The sequence below is a fragment of the Prinia subflava genome, chromosome Z (genome assembly GCF_021018805.1).
Source record: "Prinia subflava isolate CZ2003 ecotype Zambia chromosome Z, Cam_Psub_1.2, whole genome shotgun sequence".
Taxonomy (NCBI): Eukaryota; Metazoa; Chordata; class Aves; order Passeriformes; family Cisticolidae; genus Prinia; species Prinia subflava.
Window position 1 is genome coordinate 14,766,396 of NC_086283.1, and position 26,542 is coordinate 14,792,937.

Sequence of the window (26,542 nt, forward strand, 5' to 3'; positions counted from 1 at the left end):
AAAAACAAGGATCAGACATCATAAGGTTTATGCTGAAACCATTCTGCAATGATTTTGCCTGATTACTACCCATTAAGATGCAGCTAAGCCCCTGTGAACCACTTAGCAAATTTTCCCCCCAAGTATGAATTTCTCAAAACCTCTGTATGCCTGAGATCCCAGAAGGTACCAGCAGCTTGAAGAGGTTTTTATATTTCCTCTCTATCTTCAAGCTCAGTCAAATTAATAGGACTACATTGGCTCAGCCAATCACGTTGGCAGAAATTGAGCTGGCTAATAATGATTTTAAAAAGAAGCAGCCCTTGGGCTAGAAGAGCTCCCAGTGGAGCACTGCTCCAAATTTTAGCAAAAGCCAAACTTTTTGTGAATGTTTCACAAACCCTTTTTTTTTTTTTTTTTTTTTTAACCTCTCACTGCCAATTTCCTCCCAAATGTTTTCTGTGGGCAGCAGTATTCCTTACCTTTTGTCTCTGTGCAAAGTGACTAATCATACTGAATCATAGACATATTGTTCTTCTTTCTGTTAAGATATTTGGGAAACTTTTCCCTCCTAAGGATAGCTATAACTGAATGTTCTTCACACATGATTTCATGTGACTATTAATCATTACAGGCTTTGTCCTTTTATTATCACATCAGTTAAACTTACTCTCCTTTCAAAGCCAAGGAAAGGCAATCCATGTTCAGGAAAAGAGAGGAGACCCTGACTACTTAGCAGGTAAAACAAAGGAAAAGGAATTAATTTCCAAAACCCACAGGTTTTAAACAGCTCACTAGTCTAGGTATTTCCTTTGTTTGCCATCTAATTTTGGGTCAGAGTAGAGCAAAGGATCTGTTGTTCTTTCTTTCATATGTTGACCTGAAAATGATGATAGTGCTGGGAAGCAGGGCCCAGGCTCCCCCACACCCTGCCAGCAGAGCATCCTACCCATCATATTACAAAGTTGGGTCCTTGTGTGCAGCCGTTCCCTGCCCTCTCCTCCCAGCGACTCCTGAGGATTTTGCTGTGCCACAGCATCACTGTGACACTAGAGAGAGTATGTTCCTGCTCTGCCTGGTTATTCCTGGGAGGGAGAATCTTGGTCTTACACTCAGGGCCAGGAGCTTCTCTCTCACCAGTAGTGCATTAACACAAAAGTTGATTTTTCAAAAGTAAGACTATGGGCAATGCTCCTATACCAGGGGATCTTCCCATAAACCTTGACACACGTTTATTTGTGTAGCTCATTGTCTTGGGCTATGTAACCAAAAAAAAAAAAAAAAAGTGTATTCTATTTCATCTGTTGGAAGCAGTTGTGGAGATGTTTCTCTTTATCTCTTGTAACTCCAGGGGGGAAGGAGGGTGGATGCCTTCTGACAACAGGCCAGCTGTTAAAACCAGGTGGGGCAGTGTTTCTTATCTCTTTCACCACTGTTCACCCTCTGGGGGATGTCTTCTGTTAATGGGCCATTAAGGCTCACCAGTGCCATGACACATTACATCATCCCATTGTGAGATGCTCCACCCAGTGGGGAGGAGCCAGCCATTCCCTACCTGAATAAAAACTGAGACCCAGGAACACCAGGTATCTGATTCTCCACTGGATTCCTGGAAGAAAACTAGACCCACCTCACCATCAATGGACCCATCTTGCCATCACTAGACCCTTTCTACAAGATCATCTCTACTCCACAGAACAACATCAATTACTCCAGGAGGATTTATTTGGACTGCTTTCAACATCCTGGCCAACAGGGTGTCAAGTCATATCTCTGACTCTGTCAGGGTTTTCAAGGATTTTTGTTTGTTTGCTTGCTTGTTTTTTGTACTACTGCATTTGTATTTTTAATATTCCTAGTAAAGAACTGTTATTCTTATTCCTATATCTTTGCCTGGAGAAAAAAAAAAAAAAAAAAAAAAAAAAAAAAAAAAAAAAAAAAAAAAAAAAAAAAAAAAAAAAAAGTGGAGGTAAGGGGTTTACATTCTCCATTCCAAGAGGAGCTCCAATTTTCCCTGGCAGATACCTGTCTTTCCAAACCAAGAGAGTCATGCATCCAGATTCAGCTGCCATAAAAGGAAATGTGCCTGGGATGGCATGTCTTGCAACCTAGAATGGAAGAGACAGGAAGACACAAACCTACATGAGAAGGCAGAGCTTGCTAGAGCACTCCAGGCACTCACACATTTCTGTCCTGCAAAAAGGGCAAGAGTAGAAAGCCCATAGATCCCAATTTTTATCTGAGTTTCCTGCACTCCACCACTATAACTGCAGAGGCAAAAGTCCTTACCCTCTTCAAGAGTGGTAAAGGGGTTCTGATAAGCCCAGCTGCACTTCAGAGTAAGACATCTCCTGCCAGTCCTTCCTGGTTACCTACCTGGTTAATGTATCACAAGGATAATTTCCTCTAGCACACTTTGAGAACTGATGGAGGTACCTGCATTAAGAGCTTCAGCTCCCTCTACCCTCTGCATATTGAGGGCTACTCTAGCCCGGTAATCCCATGGATAGATGTGTTACATTCCTCCCACACCTTGCACAACTAAAAAAACCTCTCTCATTTTTATTACTAGTGAATATTTCACTCATACTACGATGCTAGAATCAAAAAAGTAACTGTCCCACTACAGCTATCAAGTTCTCAAAACCTAGGTCCAGATCCATCCAAATATTCAGGCAGCTACTTTCCACTCAGTCAGCAATAGACTCTCATTGCTACAGGAGAAGGAAGGCACTGAAGCACAACAGTGTAACTATCCATCAGTCTGAGCCATCCCTCCAGCTGTGCCAGCTTAAGTTCGGTTTTGCAGGTGTCTGCACAGCAGCAGTCTTCCAACTAAACCACTCTCCAAGCCTCTTAAAGTCAGAGATTTTAGGTTTTGAAACCTTAAACTCAAAAAGTGCACTTCACAACAGCTCCTGTGGGTATTATAAGGAGCAAAAAATGCTTTTAAGCGATCTTAAGAGAGAAGAAAATGACAATGAAATTGAGTGGAAATGGAGAAAAGGATAATCACGCCACAAGTTGCTGCTCTCATCTCCCAACTACTTCCAAGGCAGAGCCAGCAACAGCTGCCACCCTATTAAACTTAACAATTTACAGGTGCTTGGAGTGAGCACTTGCGAGCAATTAGCCGAGCAAATTCACTTACTTCAAGATGCAGGGTCTCCTCGGCTGCTACAGCTTGGCTGTGCTCTGCTGGCCCTGCCAAGTGGAGAGCTGCCAAGTTCCTCCCGACGAGGGCCTGGCGTGCGAATGCTGAGGGCACTGGAAAGCCTTGCTCTGCACCAGGACCCTGCAAGAGATTTTACAGGTGTACAGAAAAGTATAATGGGCTTTTCTCACTCTGCAACTGCTCTCTACCCATGGAGGGGATGGGTGCCGTCCATTAGGCCTGTAGGAAAAACATCATCCCTGCAGCTGGACAAGCAACCTGCTCCCACTCTGGCCTTCAACCCCAGAGCCTTACATCTCATTGTCTTTTCCATGCTCATTGCAATGGTCTCTCCCTGCTCCTTTTACTTGCAAAGATGTTAATCAATAGCAATAAGCATTGTCTAGCCAAGACACAGCTAGCATTAGGGCACATATTATCAATTCTTTACTTACTCGAGCTGGAAAGAAACATGGATAGTTTGCTGAACACAGTCCTCTGCAACTCAGTGGAACTACTTGCATTTATTCCTTCCTGATGAAACTCCGAGTGATTTGGGAATCAGACAAAAGAAAGCTGAGATGATTGTTTTCTGTGGTATAAATAAATAAGAACACTTCATAATATGGTGTCTCTCTTTGTGCTACTCTTTCTCTTCCAGTTAATCTCATTATTACAAATTAGGGAGCTCCTCTTGCAGTTAAAAAGGTGTATTCTAACACATACAAAGGAAATAAACAAGTATTTTGCTTCAGATCTCAGCTGCAGTCAATTTGTTCTTTGAGCCTCTTAACTTAAAAACCATAAGACTTTGGTGTCTTTGCCTGTATCAAAGTCACACACAAATTTAAACAGCCCCTGCTTGCAACCACTCAAATTCAGTAACACCACTGCTCTCATTTTCCAATGACCTGAAAATACTTCTGGATTCTCTTTGTTTCTACTTGCTTCTTTATTCCCATCTTCCAATTAAACAGCAGAAAAATTCAAAGTACCTTCTAACTGAGGGTAATCCAAAATGAAAGCTGGCTTGAAGACTGAAATCTAAGAGCTGAACAGGATATCTTTACTTACACCAAACAGTCCTACCATAGCATCTAGGAGAAATGATGGCTTTTCTCCATAAAACACAGGGTCATACTTGTTGTATAGGAATACAAAATCACAGAGCACAGTGCAATAAAAATTATTGGAGTATAATCCTCAGCTACTGCAAACTGGCATCCTACTCTTTGGTGTATGCTCTGTGACCATGTTCCCTGGCTAAGAAATGTCCTTTTCCTCTGAGAATTCCTCAAGCTGGGCAAGAGTAAGGTGCCTGAGAGTAAGATGCGAGGGACTGATGTTAGAAACTCCTTGTTAAATCAATGTTTTATTTAACATGATAATTAGAGCAAATATCACAGAGACTTTGGATGATGTTGCAAATTTAAACCAGCCTGGAAACACTTGAATTTCACGTTGGAAAATGTCAGCACTCAGGGAACTGGCTATGATGCTGTTTTGAACGCCTTGTTAGCACCTTTAGGAGGAGCCTGGTTCTGGGTCTCTGTGCAGTGGTGATTTTCTCTAGGTACACTATGTCCCAAAGGCAAATACCTCGCTAAATCCAGCAGGGACATAGGCTGTTAACAGCAGCAGAGCCCTCCACAAATCCATAAAGGGCCAAAAATAAGAATTTTATCTCCCTGAACTCCTACAAACTATGAAGAGGATGATGACTAAGACCTATATAAATAGGTGCCTTCATTAGACACCTGAAGCTACTGGATGGATCCAGATGAGGTGTGTGGGAGCTGCTAAATTTATCAGTAATGCTGCCTGGCTGTATGGCTGTGGAATAACAGGAGAACAACAAAGAATGAAAATTTCTGCCCTTTCTGCTGTGACTTAAAGAATTTTGGACTGCCTTAGCCATGGTAAACCTTCAATCACATACTGCAAGAGCAGTTTCATGTGCTCCACCTCAATTTATTATGAGATCCAAAAATTAGATGATGGTTTCTCATATTGTAACTCTTAACTCAGTGGTAACCCTGCAGCTTCACCTCCTATTTTCATTCCAGCTGCTGTTTATTGCCAGAATCCCAGCAAACCCCCCTTGCTTTATGACACACCAATTCATGCCTAGATGAAGCCTTAGGCCACTTGAGGTATTACAGGAAGATAACATCCATTGAGATATGTCTAGGCTTAGTCACCCAATAAAGAACATTTTTAGCAGCTGGGCATCATGCCATTACCAGATTGTGCCTTATGCATTGTATTTTCTAGTCTGCAAGTGCTTTTCTGGGATCAATTAGAAGCAACACTAGAGGCAAGAAAAATTCCTTCCTGAGGAATTTCATCCTAGAAGGATTTCTTGGCTGCAAATCAGGTATGTTGTTAAAAACCAGGTATGCTTTAAGGAAATCAGCAACTCGTATTATTTGAGCAGACATCTTCCTAAACTCAACTGGGCACTGCAGTTTATTTCAGAGCACTCAATCCATTATATAATTTCTGTGCAAATAGCAGAGAGCCAGGAGAGGGTGCTCAACAATAAGCAGAAGATCCTGTGCACTGGTCGGGCCCTGCCAACAAGGGAGACTTGCACACAGCCACTGACATGGTACTGACATGGAGAACAGAGGACCTCTTAATTCATATTTTAACATTTTCAAAAGGATTTTAATTTAGCCCTTTGAAAAACAGTTTTGAATACAGACAAGTCCACTGGATAAGATTTCAAAAATGTGAGATCGTGCCTGCTGGACTTTAAGCATAAAGAATTAAGATTTCACCCAAATCCAAATGCTGTGTCCTGCCAGCAAAAGCTATGGAAGTCTCAAGTCAGTCCATACAAAACATCAAGCATGGAGATCTTGAGGAATCTGAATTAGTGAAATTTGTGCTTAACTTGCTTGGAAAAGCAAGTTAAGCAGAAAAATATTATGTCCTAATGCCCAAAAATACCAAAATGCTCAAGGTTTTTGGTCAAGCAAAATTTTCTCTGCTTTTCTTTTTCCAATTTTGAACAAATTGATGCTAACTGGAATAAATCTATGGTTTTCAACATTTGATAAATAAGGTGGTACTTTTTCAGTATAGGAAATACCACCCTTTTGTAGGGAGTTTTTAAAATGGAGAAAAAAATCCCCAACTCTTGGTTTTGACATTGAAATATCCAATTAAAAATAATTACTACTATTTTAGTCATTGTCTTTAAAAATTATTCTTCAGCTAGAAAGGCAGAACCTTAGGTGTCCACACAGCTCCTGCAGGAGGCAGGCAGGAACCAGGACCTCAAGTAAAGATTATAACTCTGCAGTGCTGATCTGTGAGGCTGAGCAGGATGGGAATCTGGAGCTATGGGGTTACTAATGGCACATCCTTTATCTTGCTAACTGCAAAGGTTATTTTGCAATCTGTGTTGTTTCTAGCATAAAAAACTCTGTGGGATTACATTTGCCATAGCAGAATAAGATGGAGGGAAAAAAACCAAACAAACCAACAAAGGACATGTGAATTTCTCAACTAAATTTGAAGCAGGACTTCTTCATGGAGTCTGATATTATAGCTGCTCAAATTGGAAAACGGTGAAAATTCAGGCTCTCTGGACTGAGCAAATAACTATAATTTGGATTTAAATTATATAGGAATCAAAACCTGAGTCTATTTTCTGATTCTATAGCCCTGCTTTTCCTCATTGTTTCTTCTTGAGCCTCCTACTGTTCATAAAATTAAAAAATCAAGCTGAACTGAATGCCCAATGTCTTCATTATGATTGAATCCATCTTTCTGTGCATGTGATTGACAGCAACAGAAAAGAATGTTTTCCTTAGCTAACAAACATTCACTTAGGCTTCATTTCATCTGCCTTTGCATGGGATCATTCAGCCTTGAAAAGAACACATTGGGAATGACCTACTTGTTGGTAACCTCCTGGTAACTCAGACAGATATTCAAACCAGTTCTGCCAGATAAGTGATGGAAGAGTTCTATCCATGGTGCTTGCAAGATACCTCTGGAAAACGGCAAAATACCTCTTGAACCTATCTTGCAGAGTCCCTGTGTGAGGTTGAGAGTCCTTGTTCACTTTATTGTCTGTGCAGGGGAAAAAAATCCACATAGAGATTGTTTTCAATGGCACTTTTAAGTCACTATAACTTTCAAGCCCTTGGTGACATTATGACTGTTTTATTTGCATGTGTGGAAGAGGAGAGTCAGATAATATTGGTGCACTATCTGAACACATCCACCTTCACAGAATCTCATCTCACGGCTTTTGAAGCCATACACTGCAAAATCTGGTGTCTGTATTGTGCTGTTTCAAACAGATAAATAAGACCCAGAAGGGAGATAAGTTCCTATTACATATGCTAACCAACCAGTAGCTCCGAATGAAACCAGTTAAGGGTAAAAAACAAAGACAAAACCAAAAACCTAACACAAAAAACTCCCAACCAACCCCCAAATCCAAGAATACTGCGTTCTGTTTAGTCTCTATCACTTTTACTTAAGGGATCTCAGCTGGTATTACTGCTTAGTGCTTTAGGAAATCTGGTTATTTAAACCTTAGCATATGAACTTCCTCATACATGCTGAAATATATCCCTATAAAGACACTGGTGGTGGAGTGAAAGGCTGATTTCAACAGAGAAACATTATTATGCCTTATTCATATACAACAGAGGTATCTCTGGGCCAACAGTACATACAAGGCAGCACAATTATACTGGCAACCAAGGGAGGCAGAGCTCCCTTTGCTTTGGCAGCCCAGTGCCCAGGCAGAGGACTTACAAACTCTGAGAAAGAGGGAACTGAAGGCTAACCACCCATTTTTTTTCTCTGAAGAGTATCCAGAAACAGTTTGATTCAATGCTTGAGGATATTTGGAAAAGATGAGGAAAATTTTAATGGCAAGGCTGTATTTCAGCATCTGCTCTTGTTTTGCTTCAGGTGTGTTTTACTGGGCCAAATGTTATGGTATGAGAGAGTCCACGAGAACACAAGGTCAATGCAAGGTCAGAACAGTGAAAGCACAGATTGCAATTTTTGGATGGGGGAGAGTAAGCAGTACAGAGTGTGACCATGAAAAATACTGACAGGGTAAGATGGTGGTGGCAAGAAAAGACTCAGGGAATGAAAACTCTGCAACATCAAGGAACAACCCTGGTCCAAGGAGCAATGGAAGATGTCTCCATCTTACAGCTTGGCCAGTAAAGACTTTGGATATTTAACTGGAGTAGTAAATGGGTTAATGCTCAGACCAAATAGTTGCATTAGGTGCACTAACCTATAAGGTATGTTTTATATTTTTCACTTATGCATATCCTGTTTGTACATAGAGAAACCCAGAGAATGATAAATATGACACATGCAAGAGAACTACATACAAGCTTAGTGGAAAAGACAAATATATGCTAGACTTATAAACAGCACATTCTAGATTTCCTGATAATCTTCGGATTTAATCACATAGCAATAAGTTAGCTCTATATTTTCTTGGCAGAAGGCTGGATCAGTAGTAGATGGATATTTGCCATCTGTTTTCAAAATCTCTGAAGATTATCTTAAATACTCAGGTCAACAGGATCCTTACTTGGTTGTTAATATTGACAACCACAATTCTTTAATGCAGAGCTTTAATTGAATTAGATGCTTCAGCAGTCACTGATTCATCATTCTAATACTCAGTGGAACTCAGATGAAAAATCTGCATGTTTCCAGTCCTTCAGAGGTGGCCTTACTAGGACAAGGATTCTGTCCATCCCAGAAGCTATTAAAGATACAAACATCATGGCACTGAATCATTTTTATGTGACTGCTGGAACACCAGCCAGGATTAGGGCTGTATTTACATAAATCAGTGTGGTAATGGTCTTCTCTGCCTTCTTTTATTTATTTGTTTGTTTGTTTTTTAGTTAAAAAGGGAGACAGGAAGTGAAGGAAAGAAGAGAGATGTTGAAAAAGAATAGGGGCTGCAGTGACATTCTGACATTCAATGGAATAATTTCGTGCTGCTACAAATCAGTGTCTAACCACTAATGACAAACCATGGATATATATACAAACAGCCCTAATAAAAAAAAAAACCCAAAGCACCTCTATTCCAATCAGAGTAAAACATTCAATATCCAATGCTACCAATTCAATCATAAAAGCTTTCAGCCTTCACTTGTAATGCTGGACTCATTACTTGTAAGTGCTCTGCTCTTCCTGTTGTCTTATAATTGCACTTCTGGGGTAGCTTTGGTCACACCATCACCAGGTCCTTTAAAGATGACTCAAAGATCAAGCTCAGGGTGAAAAATTCTCTCCTTTTCTTTTTACATATGCTAAAAAAATCCAAAATTGGACTTGCTCTTGCTTCTTTTTCAAGGCAGGATATACTTCAGCAACTCCACCTGGGAACAATCAAATAATCCCAGCCACCAAAACTCCCCACTTAGGTATCTGAAAGCAGATGCACTGGGCACTGAGCCATTTCCAAGTCTGGCCCACCACCAACTGCAGAGCTATTCATGGCAATATGATTCATAACAATAAACGTTTTTGAAGTGCTTCTCATTAAATTATCTGCACAAGCTGATGGTAATTCCTCTGTGATGTGCAACAAGGCTTTACAATGCTGGGAGTCTAAGTGCAGTGCACTGCAGAGGAACATGCAGGCTTCACACAGATTTTTGTGGCAAACTGCATGCCTTGTTCCCTGCAGCAAGACCCTGAGTCTGGGGGCCGAGGTGCAGGATCATTTCTCTAAACTTGTACCCAAAATTCTGCCTCTTCTCTGCATGCTTTTCTATGAAAACAAACAAACAAACAAACAAAACCTCCTGCAAACATTAGACCCCTAAATACCTGGGTTTGGCATTTTCCATAAGGACAAACGAGGAAGACACTGTTTGCCACAGGCTCATGGAAATGAAATGTGGAATTCCTGTCCCCTCCATCACGCCTCAGTCCTCTGCACTCAATAAAGCCCTATTTCAAGATCTTGCTATAGACATAAATGCTCAGTCTCATAACGTCTTCAGAGGGATGTGTAATGATATATGCTCATATATGAAAACCTCTAAATTCCTTGAAGGAAAGGAGTTTTATAGCCTGCAAGTATGGTGCTATTATATACTGCATGTCATACCAGGATACCAGGATTTGAAGAGCTTTTACCACCCTCATCTAGCATAACATATTGGCCCTTGATCTGGTTCTCCCAGGAGGAGCCCTACTATCATGTCCACATGTAATCAGACCTGTGCAGCTGCCTACATGTTCTTTTTAATTGGATTGAAGTTAATCACAGTAGGATTAATTTGAAGAGATCAAGGAAACAGAGTGATATTTTGTGGAAAGCAGATGGTTTCTTCTGGATGGAATAAAGCTCTGAAAGCCACAGGAGGTGTTTAACTTCTCAGGTTTACCAAGATTAAAAGCCCGGGGATTCTGTAACTTAAATATAATATATTTAATCACATTTATGCTATGTCATTGAAACAGATCTTTGGAAGCTAACTGTATGGTTTTCAAAAGGAAGGGGCTCACTGGCAGATACTGACACCTGACAATCATCCAGCACTCCTCTGAAGGGAGAAATGAAAACATGAGTCCAACATTGGCATAATTATTCCCAAGCAAACTGAAGTTAAGCACCTCTATTTTCATGAGAACCTAGGGCCTCCTGCCTCTCCAAATGGCATAGCATGTGTCGTTGTTAAAAATTAACTATAATAAATGGACTGATAGTTTGGCACTGAATAGTGATTTTGTCTGTTTCCTTTTTGCACTCCAAACAGTTTTTGTAAAGGAATCCCATCAAAGCACAGAGTAAGGTAACTAAAACTTAACCTACCACCTAACACCTTGGGCACTTTTAAAAATCTGGTCTTAAAAATTAAAACACACTTGCAGAAGCATTTCATTAACAATCTGCAATTCTTTTTCTCTTACACATGCATGTAAAATATATAGGCACATTCCCATGCTCAAACACACACAGACATTCTGATTTCTCGACAAACTCGGACCTTGCTGAAGCACCATCATTTGCATAATTTATATGTGACATACATGTTAAGCAGGAAAGCAGCATGTCACTACAATGAGGATGTAAACTTGATGAAACTGAGCCAGGAACAGCCAGAGCAGGTCTGCAGAGCAAGCGAGATGGGAGTCTTGGGAAAACACATGCAGGTGTATCCCTCAAACATCAGGAAGGAGAGTTTTCCCAATTTTCATTTCTAGGAGCACTGAACAGCAACGATTGCTCAGCTAGATTTGCCCTTTGGAAACGGAATCTTGACTTGAGAAGGCTGCCCACTTTAATTTTATCCGATGATCTCATGTAGGACTATTAAATAACATACATCACTAGTATTAGGAAGGTCAGAATACCATTAGGGTGCAATGCATTCCTTCACCCAAAGCTTCTAATCAGAGCTTCCATACGACACAAGAAACTTTCCTACAGATGTGTCCCCTCATCTTTCACTTACACGAAGTACCACAGCCTCCATTATCATAGCAGACAAGAGCCTCACAAATGGTCACAGTTTGGCTTTCACACAAAAAAAGAGGCATGAGGTCAGTAGTCAGTATTCCCTATTTAGAGACAAGAAATAAGAGGGTTGAAATGCCAGAATGAGCAGACCCTCACCTCTCAGTGCATGCAAAAATAGAAGAAGGTGAAGAAAAACAGTCTCTGGAAAAGGGAAAATGGAAAGTCACCTGTAGAGAAGGTGGCACAGCATCAAGACCACTAGGTTACTTCTGTACACCCAGAAGTTTTCAATGCACATCCTAGGTACAACTACAGACAACTTTACATGGAGAAGGCTATGAGAAGAATGAAATCATTAAGATGTATTTTAATCTGCTTTAAATGTAACATAACTATTCCTTTGCTATAGGGATGTCTCATTTAAACCCCAGGGTCTAGTTCTCCTCCCATTATATGCATTTATTAAACATTTCATAATCTGCTAGTGCTGAGAGGCAATTTAGGGCAGGACCTCATAGTGATTATCACTTAGTGGAAAGGAGCTTATTACTTTACACCCACACTCCAGAACAGTCACTAGAGATATGGCAGAATTTATATATGCTGAAAGTAAAGCTTAGTTATGGATATTAATAGATACACAATCATATTTTCCAGTTAGATTTACCAAACGACAAACTTGTTCTATTGTAAAGTTTCTCTTTTCAACATATAATTAAAGGTGATACATATGATGCTGTAGGTAGTAACAACATTGTATATATTACCTTTTTGACAAACTAAGAGATATGCTGCTAATAGCTAAATATATTTACTCTTCAATTGTTATAAATCCTGCAGGAAAACCTTTGGTTGTATAACCATTTAATTACATATATGAAAAGAATAATTAGGTGGTTACTTTTTAACTACAACATAATTACAAGGCAAGTATACAGATCACTTTGGGTTTATCCCACAAAGGACAGCCCTTCTACTCACAGTGCACAGATTAATTAATTTGGAGGGTACTAGGATCAGCAGCTAAAAAACAAGGTACTTGTACTTGGCCCTGGATACAAACAGCTACTTCAGCTGCCAGCAAAAATCCTGTCACTCCCATCTCCTCTTCTCATAAGACTGCAAGCTCTCTGGGACAGATTCTAGTGTAGTATATACACTCAAAAAGCTGAGGACTCTCTAAACTGGCAGTTAAAATTTCCTTGAATGGAACCTTTCCATAATTGTGATTTCTTCTGAAATTATGGTCTACAAAGTGTACTATTCCTTGTAAGTTGAAACAAAACTGGAGCTGTTTCTAATGATGATAGTAGAGAGGCTTTCTCAGCAGATCTGCTTGTAGTCAGGCTGCAAAAGCTCTCAGAGCAGGATGAAAGAGTTAATTAGAAAAGAAGGATCAGAGTAAAAAAAAATAAGTAGAGAATAAATGAGTTATTAGGGGGAAAAAAACGAGAGATCAATTTTATAAAGGGAATTGTATTTAAATGCCAACTTCCTCCAGGTGCCTGCATAATTCATGTAATACCTCTAGCCCATACATGTCATTTGATATCTGTACCTGTTAAAGGACTTTAATCACATACCAAAAAAGTCAGTTATTGTATTAAAGAAAAGACTGGATAGATAATGAAAATAACAGATACTGAGCAGAAAGAACATTGACTTTGATGTCAAGACACCACAAATATAGGTTGATGGAGACTCTGACCTTCATTCTGTACCAGAAAAAAGCTATGTCATTTTAGAGGACGTTATTTTATATATAGCCTCTGGGCAAATTTTTTGTCTAATTTCAGTCTAAAAACAATAAAAATTAAACTAATTTGAAATTAATAACTTTTCAAAGTTGATTTTCCCGAGGAAAAGAAGTTAAAGTACTTTTAGAAAGGACATTTCTAGCAAGAAAATTAGGCATCCAATGTTATTACAAGAAAAATGAAAATGTTCTTTTGATTTCTCAAAAGCTGTAAGAAAACCTTTATGTTGAAACAACAAAAAAAATCCTACTGAATTCAGTGACCATTAAGTCACACCTTTTGGGATAGTCCATGTACCCCAAGTCCTGCAACACCCACAGATGAGAAAAGTAAAGATAAAAATTATCTCTGTCATACTGCCAGCTTCTTACTCTCAACAATACTCCCATTTTATTTGTCAGATACATGAGTTAGGATGACTGGTAGCTACAAGTAATGCCAGAGCCTGAGTTGCCTGCACTGTCTGCAGCTTGGGACACAACCAGGGTATGCCAGGATGCTACAGCCAGGGCTTATACCCACAGTTCTCAGAGGATGCAGCTTGTCCTGACCCCAATCTGCTCATTAGTGCTTGTCATTTGAACATACAAGAGAAAAACTGTGGAAAATAGGGTTATTTAATTCATGTTCTATAAATAATTATAGATTGGAAACTGTTATATATTGTATAAAGGTATGTGTGTCTGCTCAACCCGCACGTTTCACGGACTTCTGTAAAGCACCTCTCCTGATCTTCCGGGTTCCAAAAATAGAAGGTGAGAACACGAGGCACTGATGAGACAATGAACACGGACCAACCTACCCCTGCCTATGTGCAGCGAAAATCACCGGGACTCCCACCGATCAAATGCTACGTGCCAGCGGGATCATCACACACTTCTACGGCTCAGAGCAGGGACTCCCACCGATCAAATGCTACTTGCAGGGGAATCATCACACACCTCTACGACGGTTAAATTACTCAAAGCAAGGACTAACTCTGGACATTAGCATTTGAATATGCCAGGGGACCCTTTCGGGATTTAGTATAAACAAAGTTAATGGCCGGTGCTTAGTGAAACAATGGGAGAAAGGTTGCCGAGGGGGAAGTTAATGGTATTTAAGTTAAGCCTTTAGGTGGGCAAAGCGTGAACCCAGCTAGAGACACCGACTGCCAGGTTCCGTGTCTCTGGGTCACCCTTGGCTCCAATTTTCCCGGGAGAAATTCTGTCAAGTAAGTGTCGCTGTTTGTGGGGTTTCGTATTGTTTTGTTTTTATTACTTAAAATTCTGTAATTTGATTCCAAATTTTGTGATTTGAATTTTAACAAACCAAATTATTGAATTTGGCAATAAATTTGTCCTGGCATTTATAACAAAAACCATCTGAATTATGTCTCAGGAGCAGGTGTGTTTCACTGAGCTCTCTAAGTCCTTGCTCAGCTGCTTGTACAATTCAACATCTCCTGTCCCCTGTACAGTGAGCAAACACAATAGGACCCAGTAAGAACATTTAGTAGTCAGTTCTGCATGCTGCAACAAGCTGCTTCCCCTTGATTGCTCCTTTTGTGTTAAGAGCTTGTCCTTCACACATCTCAGACAGCAGAGAAATTCTCAGCTAATCAGTGTGCTAATGAAACAGTTATTCTGTTAATAAAATTTTTTAGAAACTGGCAAAGAAAGAGGCATATTTACAGATGAGCCTTCCTCTTCAGCTAGGGCTGCTATTCAAATCAAGAGCCACAAAACAGCACTTCAGCACTGCTTGAGCTTTCTACTTCAACAGTTCACTTCTTTCTCCCCAGGATCATAAACCAATTAAAAAGGTTACAGGAATTTACCAAGAACAACCAAGTCAATCCTCTGGTTATTACTACGATAAAGTCACACCTGAGGACTCCAAGCCCCAGCTGGGAATGGAGCCTGCTGTGCCATGGGCTGCCCAGCCCACAGCAAGGGTCCCCACTTCTGACGGTGACAGTCCGTGGCTGGTGGGGACACCAGCCACCTGTGCGTGGGGGTGCTGACCGCGGAGCCCCCACGCCGGGATGCGGGGCACCCACATCACACGGGTCTCTGGAAGCCCATCCAAGGCAGTGTTGGAGATGCAGTACCCCTGCTTGGGGTGCTGGTATTTTCAGCCTCCTAAGCAGGAACTGGGCCCTTTAAGCAATTTCTGTCGGTGTTGACACCAAACTCATCACAGCCACAGGTATGAGGCAGCAAAGACAACAAGGGAGAAATGAAATTGAAGAATATGCATTTGCACTGTGACTGCAAAGTCCTTGGTGATCCCCTGAAGAAATCAGACTCCAGAGATGGGAATTGCTGCCTTGACTACAGATGGGAAAATTATTTTGGTGAATATCACAGCTGCACAAAGCCCAGCATCTTAATATTTAAAAACATGGGGGAGTAAGGGAGAAGCAAAAAGAAGGATGGAAAACCATGAAATGAAAAGGGTGTGCAACCACAGAGAAAACAAAGACCAAGTGAGGGCAGCAGAAAAGCTGACAATCAGTTTATGCCAAAGTGATTCTCAGCGACTCTCTCTTTATTTTTTTAGGGATTGGCAATTGTTTAAAATGCATTGCCTGGTTTTGCTAACACCCCAGAAACTTCCTCCATCTTGCTCCCTGTAGTAAATACAGTATGTTAATTCGTGTTTTGATGGAATATAGTAAATATAGTATGTTAATTCATGTTTTGATGCATGCAAACTGTAAACATGTTCTGTAAAATGTAACACTAGTTCAAGTCAGACACGGAACTGACAAATTCCAAGGCAGGCAACACCCAGAAACTGCCATTCATAGGAGAACAATGCAATGCCAGGAACTGGAGATGCTGGCATTGGCATCAGAAAGGAGGACAACATGAAGATAAGGCATCAGTCCTCCTCCTGAAAGCAGAAGTGCCCGACCATCACGCTTATCATAGGAGGGGAATGCCTGCCCATTCAGAATTTCATCTTCCGTTCACCCACCGAGAAAGAAATTGACACCTCTCCCTCCCAGAGGAGACCCCATTCAGCAGACCAATGACAGCGATGCATTCGAATAACCACCCTAAGAAAACAAAGAACTGTGGGGAAATCCTATGCAGGGTCGAAATAAAGTGCATAAAACCTGGAGCCCAGAAGGGGCCAATTCATTAACTCTGGTGGATTGCAGTGCGATAGAGGCTGTTTTCCATTCACCTTCTGATGATCCCGGGCATCGTCACCGTAACTCCAGTTGTTGGTTTTACCGAAATCCTGTAATTTTATTTCTTTAATAAACCTAATTATATTTAAGTGGCAAAGTGGATTGGCATTTATAACACTGCCCTTGATGCCAGAGAGGCCCTGGGCAATGACAGGAAAGTCCATCTTTGTCCAACAAAGCAAAATGCTCTCCTTGCCAATACGGTTCCAGTGAAATTTTTCTCTGCCAGAGGACTTGTCCAGGACACTCAGGCCACCTGGACAGCAAGATTTGCTGAGACTTGACACATGTGGTGTGTCAACCTCAGACAGCATCCATGCAGGACCAGGGAAATCCTATTCCCAGCCTGGCTTCTTTGACAACTATTCATGAAGCATTTAGTAATCAAGGGACTACATGTCCTACCAAAGTCCTTCGGCAAAGAAAAACAGAATTTGTACTTGGTATTATTTCAGATGTAAAGTTATAAGCTGCTTTTTTGCAGTATTAAGTAAATAGTTAAGGACAAAGCAGTTTTTAACAAAGAGAGGTAGTGAGATGCTCACGGATTAGTTTTGCACTTCAGCAAGTCTCAAAGAATTGTCTATAATATCTCCCCATTCTCAGGATGTAGCTTTTTCTTTTCAATGAGCCTGTCACCTCCTGTCAGCATCCCCTCTGCCTTCCTTCATCCTCTTAATTAATGACTGTGAGCTCTGCCTTTGTTCTCTCCATTCAGCTTTAAGCTAGAGAAATTAAATCGAAGGAATCCTCCAGAAGGCTTTGTACCTGCAGATGAAGGTGTCATAAATAGCTTGTTAATGATTTGAGAAGTGACTAATAAGTAGGTACATCGGGTAACCTTTCAGCATGCTGAATAATTTGCTAAAAACATAATCGTTTTAATAGGGGATAGTTTAGTACCAGTATGGAACCAGGCAAATTGAAACTCATACCAGCAGTGTTGTTCCCGTGGGCCTCTGTGACCCAGGCTTCAATACTGGGGCAGGTGTCAATACTGGGGCACAGCCAAGAATTAGGGGCAAATTAACTCAAGGGCCAAAGCCCAAGGCAGATGTTAGGCCTGAACTCATTAAGTTTCCTTAGCAGAAAACCCTGTGAATAAACCAATCCAGTCCAAATATTTGAGCTAAAAGTAATTGTCATCCTCAAGGAATACCCCCTGCAGTGATTTTAAGCCCAGCTGCAGATAAAACACCACACAGCCGCTTGCTCAGCTCCACTTTCCTTCACTCCCACTCTGATGGAATGGGAGGGAGGATCAAAACTTGGAAAACTTGTAGGTCAAGAACAGTTCAATGGCTGAAAATAAAGTAAAATGCAATAATAAGGGTGAATAATGACAATACAAAGGGAAAAAACCTAAGTGATGCGCAACACAATTTCTCAGCATCCACTGACTGATGACAGATCCCCCTTCCCGAACCGAGATCAGCCACACTTCCAGGTAAGTCCCCCACTTTATGTATCGGGCATGACATCCCATGGTGTCGAATATCCTTGTGGTCAGATTGAGTCATCCATCCTGGACATGCTTCCTCCCAATTTCTTCTGCAAACCTCCCTTTATAAATGCCAATCCAAAAGTCCAATTGAAAATATGGTTTGGTTTATTGAAAGATCAAATTACAGAATTTCAGTAAAAACCGCCAGCAGAGTTACGTTGACGAAGACCTGGGATCGCCGCAGTCTTTAGCACACTGCAGCCCCCCCAGAAGTTCACAAATTTGCCTCATTTGGGGCTCAGGTTTTATACACTTTATTTTGCCCCTGGCACTAGATTTCTCCACAGTCTCTTTGTTCCCGGGACGGGTTATTGGAATTCATAGACGTCGTTGGTCGGTTGAAAAGATTTTCCTCTGGTAGTGAGAGGTGCCAATCTCGGTCGGTCTTCCCGTGGGTGAATGGAAACAGAGGCTTGTGAATGGAAAGGCGTTCTTCCCCAGAGATCCTGGCAATGATGGTGGTCTGATGGCTCTGCTGTCCATGGGAGGAAGGACTGATTGCTTATCTTAATGTGTCCTCCTTTCTGATGCCAGTGACGGAGCCCGGTTTCCTGACAATTCTTTGTCTTCTCCTAAATGGTAATTCTAGGGTGGTGCCTGCCTCAGGATCAGTGAATTCCAAGGTGGGCTGGAACTAAGGTTACATTTTCATATAACATATTTACAGTGGTTACTTATGATTTTTAACATATCATAATCCATTAGAACACGAATTAACATTCCATTTTTTTTTACACTCCTCACTGGCAGAGCATGAGACAAAGGGAAAAAAAAATCTTGACTTAGGATAAACATGACTTAGCAAAAACCCATACTGCAATACCATTCTCATTCTGAATCCAAAACACATCACTGCAACAGCTCCTGAGAAGTTAACCCTATCCCAGCTGATAGCAGGAGACCTCCATAACTAATAAATACAATAAAATTTAATTCCTCTTTTTTTTGCACCTATTCTGCCATTAAAACCACATTTCTTATCTTTCTTTCCTTGTAGCAGGTGGAACGTCATAGCAGTACACTGGAAAGTTATCAAATACTTTACATTCTAGCTGTTTCTGCCAAAAAACAAAGAAACTTTAAAAGCTGAGCAATGACAAGACCTTGATGTACTTACTGTTCACATTCATGGCTGATTTTCAGAACTGAAGATTAAGGCAAAAATGTAATTAAGCAAATAATAAAAAATTAACAAAATTGCTTGTTTGCAGAAGATATGTCCCTACACCCACACTCCTCAAACACATTCATATCTCATGCCTGAGGGGAATACATGCATTAACAGAAGCTTCATTTTTATAGATTTTGTGCATTAATTGGGACTGAAAAATGTGCTACCAGGACGGGCCACATACCAATTTGGGACACAATGAGACTACAGTTGCACCAGCATATGGTTCCTATCACTTCTGGCAGGAAAGTACCCAGCATTAATTGTTACCTATTAATACATTACCTAAAAATTCGGTAAGATTTTAGGATTCTCTTGTGTAAATCTAACTCTGTGTAGAAATAACAGAAATATTCTGGGAAGAATGAGCCCACTGAGAGGTCTGTGTCTGTGTCATTAACAGACATGACACAGTGCACAAAATAAAACGTTCCTATGACTAGTGACAAGAAATCATAGTGCTTCTCTTTCCAGACAGGCCAAGAAAAGGGTTTTTATCAACCACAACTGCAGATTTCACAGTAGCATGTCACAAATCCTTACCCTGAACCAGACTGCTTGCTCTGAATCTGTCTAACAATCTGTGACAAAACATCTAAATTTTTCCTTTTGAAATGCTTACTCAATTGAAAATATCCTTGCAATTTTCTTCTTTTCAAATATTTCAAAAGTCTTATTCAAAACAACATGGTTCAACACAGGCTTTGGCACAACATATGTGTCACGGAGAACTGAGATAGAAAACATCTGAATATTTATTTCTTTTTGAGCATTTCCCACCTCCACTTTTTCAGGATCTCGCAGGTTCCCTGCCATATCTCCAATTCCCCTTTTTTTTCTCAGACAAAGCCCTCAGCTGGCTAAATTATCCCCACAGCTGTGCAGCCATAGATCAGGGTTCCCAGTCTCACAGCTAATAGCTGAGTGGTGTTTCTGAATGTGTAATAGTTGAATTCCAGCAGTGAAAACAATGTGAAAGTCTTCATCTGGGAGCCTGATCCAAAACTATCAAAAAGAATAGCGGGACATTTCTGTGTTAAAATCCAGGGCACAGAATCTGTTCCAATGTAAACAGTGGCCTCAAGAGAAAACAAAGTAAAATACTTTTTTGGGAGACATAGTGATTTTGGGGGGGCTTTTGGAGATTTTTGGTTTAGGTTGCTTATTTTGTTGTGGATTTTTTTTATTCCCTTGCAGAATGGTGTTAGAAACCAGATTAAAGTGTCATGCTTCAAACAAAAATATAAAACAGCAAGGAGGAAAATATTTGAGTTACAGCATGAAAATATCATAAAGGATTGCTTTTCTTCTTTTTTTCTAATTATATGGGCCTGGAATCCCATTTAATGGTCCCTGAGACTCACACACTCAAAGGCCACTGGCAATCTCTTCACAAGGCATGATGCTGGGGTTCTTTTCTGCTTGGGAATGTGCTTGCTCCTTTGTTCCCACTCAAGTCATGTCTCACTAGCCTTGAGTAACCTTCAACTCTGTAACTCTGATACATCACATTTACTCTCTGGTGTGCTTTGTATATAAATGGGAAAACATGACTCCACTGTAATTTCTTCCATTTGTAGGAAGATGAATGTGTATGGCATCAATGTTTCTTGGCTCTCTGACAGCAGAGCTGTCACCTCCTGATCTGAGGCAAGTTTTAATGGCAAAAATCAGTAGTGCTTTCTGACTTGGTACTCAGAGAGAGGCATTAGTGAGACAGAGCTCCAAGTACTTTTTGATTAGTGCATTTCTCCAGGCAGGAGTCTGATTGAGTAGTAATTTCCAGGCTGAAGCCCTTTGGACCACAGGGGCATCCTTTACCCGTCAGAATAAAGTCAGTGGCAACTAATTCCTTCACTTCAGTGGGCTGAGACCTTGCAAAACTATTTCATAGAATGGATACCTACAATCAAGTCAAATACAACAAACCAAAACCGAGAGCCTAATTTTGACAAAATTTCTTATTAGAGCAAGGCTTTTACACCTTTACATTAGGCAACACCTGTACTTGGGGGGAAATAGCATTAGAGAGCCTATTTCTAGATTAATGTTTAAAAATACAAAAAATCTATATTGTACACAATTACAAAAAATCTACATTGTACACAATTGAGATAAAGAAGTTCCACTTTTCAGAACATGAAATACAAAGGCAAACCTACCACTTGAAGTCAATTTTACCAGTTTTAAGAAAAAGATAGTGCACTTCAGCCTACATTTCTCTCATTTCAGCAGCCATGACACACAGCTTATGCAGACACAAGTATAGCTAATTATTGGTTTATGTGTCTTGCAAAGGTAACATTCCTATGGACTTCACTGGGAAAATAACAATTTTGTTGAAGAATAGTATACAGATCCTTTTAACCAAAAGTGTCATTGGAAATTGTAATTTCTAAACACACAAGTTTTTCTGATAAAGGACCATGATAACAGAGCAGACAAGATGTAGATGCTTTATTCTTCCTAGGGTTTTTTTATTGCATTTTATTTGTGCATTTTCTAAGGTCAAATATGTACTGTGAAAGAATCCTTTCCAAGTCTATTTAGCATCTGTAGCATACAGTCTGTAAGAGCCTGTGTCACTTTCTTGCTTTGATTTATGTATCAGTGTTTCATAGTGTTTACTGGACACATTTCTGAAAAAAAAATCTATGATTCTACTACAAACATTTGTTTCACTTTTCTGTAAATAACAGCAGCTTTATATTTTCCTGTAACTGAATAAATCACTGCTGAAACACAGGAGAAAAAAAAAAAAAAGAACAGAAACAAACCACAAAAGTAGATCAAACTAAATACTTACTGCTTTCTGTAGAAAATAATGACCAGAGATGGATTTGTTAGTGGGTGGGGGTTTTTTTACATTAAAATAGATAACTTAGAAAGAAATGCTTTTTGACTTCATATTTTTAAAATTCTGACATGAAAATATAGCCACAAAACCTTCTTTCACAAAGCAATTTTATTTCACTTAAAATTTCATCTTTGAAAGCAGTTGTCAGTATATTGTGAGAGACTATGTAAGTTAAAACCTGCTGAAAAAGATATTAGGAGAATAAAGCAAAATTTCTTGCTTTTGTGTCCTCCCAGCTTGACTATATTACAGCCTGGAGGTGCAGGAGCTGTCACATGAGCCTGTGTATGCTGTGATGTGCCGTACAGATTCCTCCACTAATGAGAAGCCATGAGCAGACTCCCATGTCCTGCTGCATTTTACTCAACCTCATCTCTTTGCAAGCATCTCTTCTCATCATTTCTCAGCAGCAATTTCTTTCTTTCGCAGAGGAGGATGGGGACAGCTTGGTGGGTGTTTGTGGGTGTATGGCTTCTGAAAGCTATACACTGTAGAGGATAACACTCAGCTGCTTATCTTCCCTGTCTCAGTCACTTTTTAAACAATATGAACTATAACTTATGGAGGTACAAAGATAATTGCATAGGAAAAAAACAAAGCTCCAGCACTGGAAAAGGAAGATAAATATCATAGACACTGAGCATGTAATACTTAAAGAAATAGCATGCATGACTGACAAAATGGACAAGTCGTGTAAGCTTTCTCTTATGTCTGAACAGTAACTGAACCTCAGGAACTTAAGGAAAACATCTCAATCCCAATCTTCTGCTCTCATTAATACTCTTCAGCTTTTCTTCAACATCTGTTTGCAGAAGATGACTTCAAACAACACAGTAATCCCTGTGTGTTTGGGTTTTTTAAAATGAGAAGTTACTGAGGGACCCTACAGAAGGGATCCCTTCTGCCTTTCATGGGCCTTCAGCTTGAGTACAGGCTGCAGGAATAAAAAGTCAGCTCTCCTCAAACCATTACACAAGGCAGGGCTTTGAGTTCTTGCAGAGAAAAAATGCCTGTTATAGGTCAGTCCTGCCATCATCCCTCTTCTAGGGAGCAGCAAAATCCAGTTTTGTGTCTACAGCCAAGAAGCCACCTGCTAGCACTGCCTTGCTTGTCACCCACTGCTGCTCCCTGAAATTTGCAGTTTCGAATGGGAGACGAACAGACCCAAGAAGTTCAGCCTTCCCCACTGCTCTGACCTGAAGAAGGGAGAGCCAGTGGGGACCAAGCTCTGTGCTGCTTTGCTGCTAGTTCTCCAGGCAAAAACGTTTCAGGACAGCTCTGGCACCTCATGGCTAGACCACGGCCCCAGCACTCTCACTTTGAAAGAACTCAGCTCTGAACCTCCAAGGCTTTTCAGATGCATTTAGAATCATTAACAAATTTCAGGTCTGTGATTTGTCAGCTCTACTTCTTTCAGCCACTACACAGGATGGCATTTCCCAAAGCTTGCCACGCTGCTAGGCAGCTCCCTGAGTGTTTCTCCCCAGAGGCTGCTTCCAAATAGGAAGTAGGGTAAATATGTAGGACAAATACGAGTTTTCCCATAGATGGAGCACAAGCAGGTTCAAAAAGACTTGGCTAGAGGCTCCCACAAAGGCTGTCACAGGAGATGTACGGCTGAGTGTATATTGTTAAAGCTGTGAAAGCTGAAACCCTTCAGCTGATGGCACAGGTATATGGGAAAATTGGCTGAGCAAATGTTCTTTGGCAGACCTCACCAGTGTAGTTTAAGATCTCACCTTGCCCACGGGCTGTATCACCTTACAGCTGACATACCTCGTGGCTGATGCAAGCACTCCCAATTTGTTTTAGTTCAGAGTAACACTGAGTCATTTAAATCATCCTCAGCACTGAAGCAGATCAGAAATCTTGCACAGGTTTGGTAGACACCACAACTGTGAGTACAGGCATCCCTCCCAAAAGGATGACAAAGGATAGGTAAGGAGCAGATAGGGGCACTTTTTCAGAACTCCCAGAGGATCCACAGGAGTACCTTGTCTAGACCCCAAAACATCAGGGGCAAATAGTGTTGCAGGAAGCTGGAGTTTGTTAAAAGAAGAGCAAAAATCTGGTGAATGGTCTGGAGCACAAGTGTTATGAGGAGCAACTGAGGGAGCTGGGGTTGTTTAGCCTGAAGGAATCCTGATTATACCACATCTCAACTAAAAAGTACCTAGCAAAACTCATCAGAGAGAGAAAACAGAATAAAGCAATAATCTACTTCGTGGAGACAGGCCACTAATGCCAATGAGTGATCTGAAATTCATTCCCTTGGTCCCAAAGAGCCTTGATTTGGTGCCACGTTCCATGAGATGGGCTGGGTTTGCAAAGAGTCCTTGGGCAGTTTTTACTTCTAACTTCACAGTTCGCCTTTTAAGCTATAATAAGATCACTAAACAACCAAGTGATTCTGGCCTCCCTGAAAGACAGGAGGCTTCTTTTCTGCCTCCTCTCCTCAGACCCTTCTCCAGAGATCGCTATTTGACTTTCATTTCTTGCCTTCCTGTTTCCTGGTGAATCATACTGTGAGAAATAACTGTTGTGTGAACTACTGTATTTTTCTTCTCAACTTTTCTTTCAAAGATGCAAGAACACAGGGGGAAAAAAACCCCACAACTGTTTTAGAGAAGATCAGTTTCACATGTTATGAACTGCAGGACAGGGTTTCAAGAGAGAAGGTTCTTCAAAAAGCAAAGAAGTTGCCATCCACCCTGCAAACAGGAGGTCACAGTCTTTCTCTGTGAGACAGTCCTCACACAGACCTTCACAGAGGGAAAAGACTAGTTTAACCATCTCTCCACAATGTTGAAAGGGAGAAGAAAAAGTTGTTTTACAGACTTCAGTAAAGATAAAATAAAGGGTTTCCATGAAAGTCAATTGGGAGATACAGACTGGAATAACACTCCCTCCCTGAACTGAGCACCTGAAACTCAGGAGACCCCAGATGAAGAAGCGTTGCCTTTGTTTGAACAGTTAGCTTTTCACAACGCTACTGTGAACTTTTCCAGTAGATTGTTTTGAGGTTTAGTTAGGGGTTTTTTTGAGTGTTTGTAAACTTTCAGTGGTGAAAACTTTCTAAATCAAGAGTTTCCATGGTTGAACTACATAATTTGTAAAAAAAATACCTCCTTGAATTTCTTTAAGCCTTCATGTGGTGGTTTTTCTACTCTAATACTTGAGGTCCTGGTAGAATCATAGGACAGTTGCCCTCTGCCAGAAACTCATTTCACAGTCCTTCAGACATTGCTTTTCCAACTTGAAAAATCCTAAACTGCTTGATCACTCCCTGTTCTGGGGGTCTTCCATATTTTGATTGTCCTTGATATGTGTAGATGTCTCTCTCCTAAAGAATGGGTTGTTAAAATATGTCCTTTGGAATTTTTTCTAGTAATGTTACTCAAATGTAAGGCCGACAGAATTACAGTGTTCAAGAGGTGGGAATCATGAATTTAGACTGGTAATAATGAGTTCCACCTTGTTGTCTACTCCTCTATAATAATTCATAACCTTACTGCTTTCTGCACTGCTACTGGTCATTAAACCAATGTTGGGGCATCACTGTCTGTTTTAACCCAAACATCTTCCTTTTGAAGGGTTAGAAGGAAGCTGCAGAACCATTGATGAGTGAGCTGTTAGGACTGGGTTTTTCCCCAATATCCTCCCCTTTGTTTTTTCTTTTATACTGAATTTGATTTTTTACTATCCAACTACCCAGAATTGTGATGTTAATGACATTGCCCCTCATTCACAGGTAAGAAACAAAAGAATGAAAATTATAGAGAGATTTCAGCAGAACAGAGGGCAAAAGTTGGGTCTTCCACATCCTCAATTTTCCCCAATGTGAGAAAGCCCTATTCTTCTCAAGCTGCTTCCATGTTCCTGTACACCTGCAGTGTTTTCAGGAAGGTCACACAAAAGAAGCCATTTTTCTTTGCTTCCAGGAGTGGGAAACATGTATGCAGAAGGGCAAAATATTCCACAAGTAAACACAGGGGTGGAAGATGAGACCCAAGAGATTTTAAGGAAGGAAGGAAGGACAGCCAAACAAGTCCTTAAAGTGCCAGAAATTGTTTACAAGGGGGGGGGTTTATGTCCTTAATGCCAAGATGTTCAAAAGCATTTGTCAAAGCAGTTAGTCAAGCTAAATCTAAAGAACCATGGTATCTAAATCTATCTTAAAACCTTGGCATCTAGTAACCAGCTGGCTTATGAGAATGGAGTAGGGAGTAACTTGAGCCACAGGAAGGAGACATAACTGGCATGAGACCAGGACAAGGAGGCTCTGAAGGTGAAAACTGAATGTTTCTTCTTTCACCAGGAGGATAGGTGTGTGTGCTCTGCCAACATCCCTGGCAAGGCTGCTGTGGGCTGGTATGACACCCCCAGGTACAAAAGGACAGGAAACCTGCTCCTGCAGCCTGGCCATGGGGAGATCAGCAGCTGTGCTGATCTGG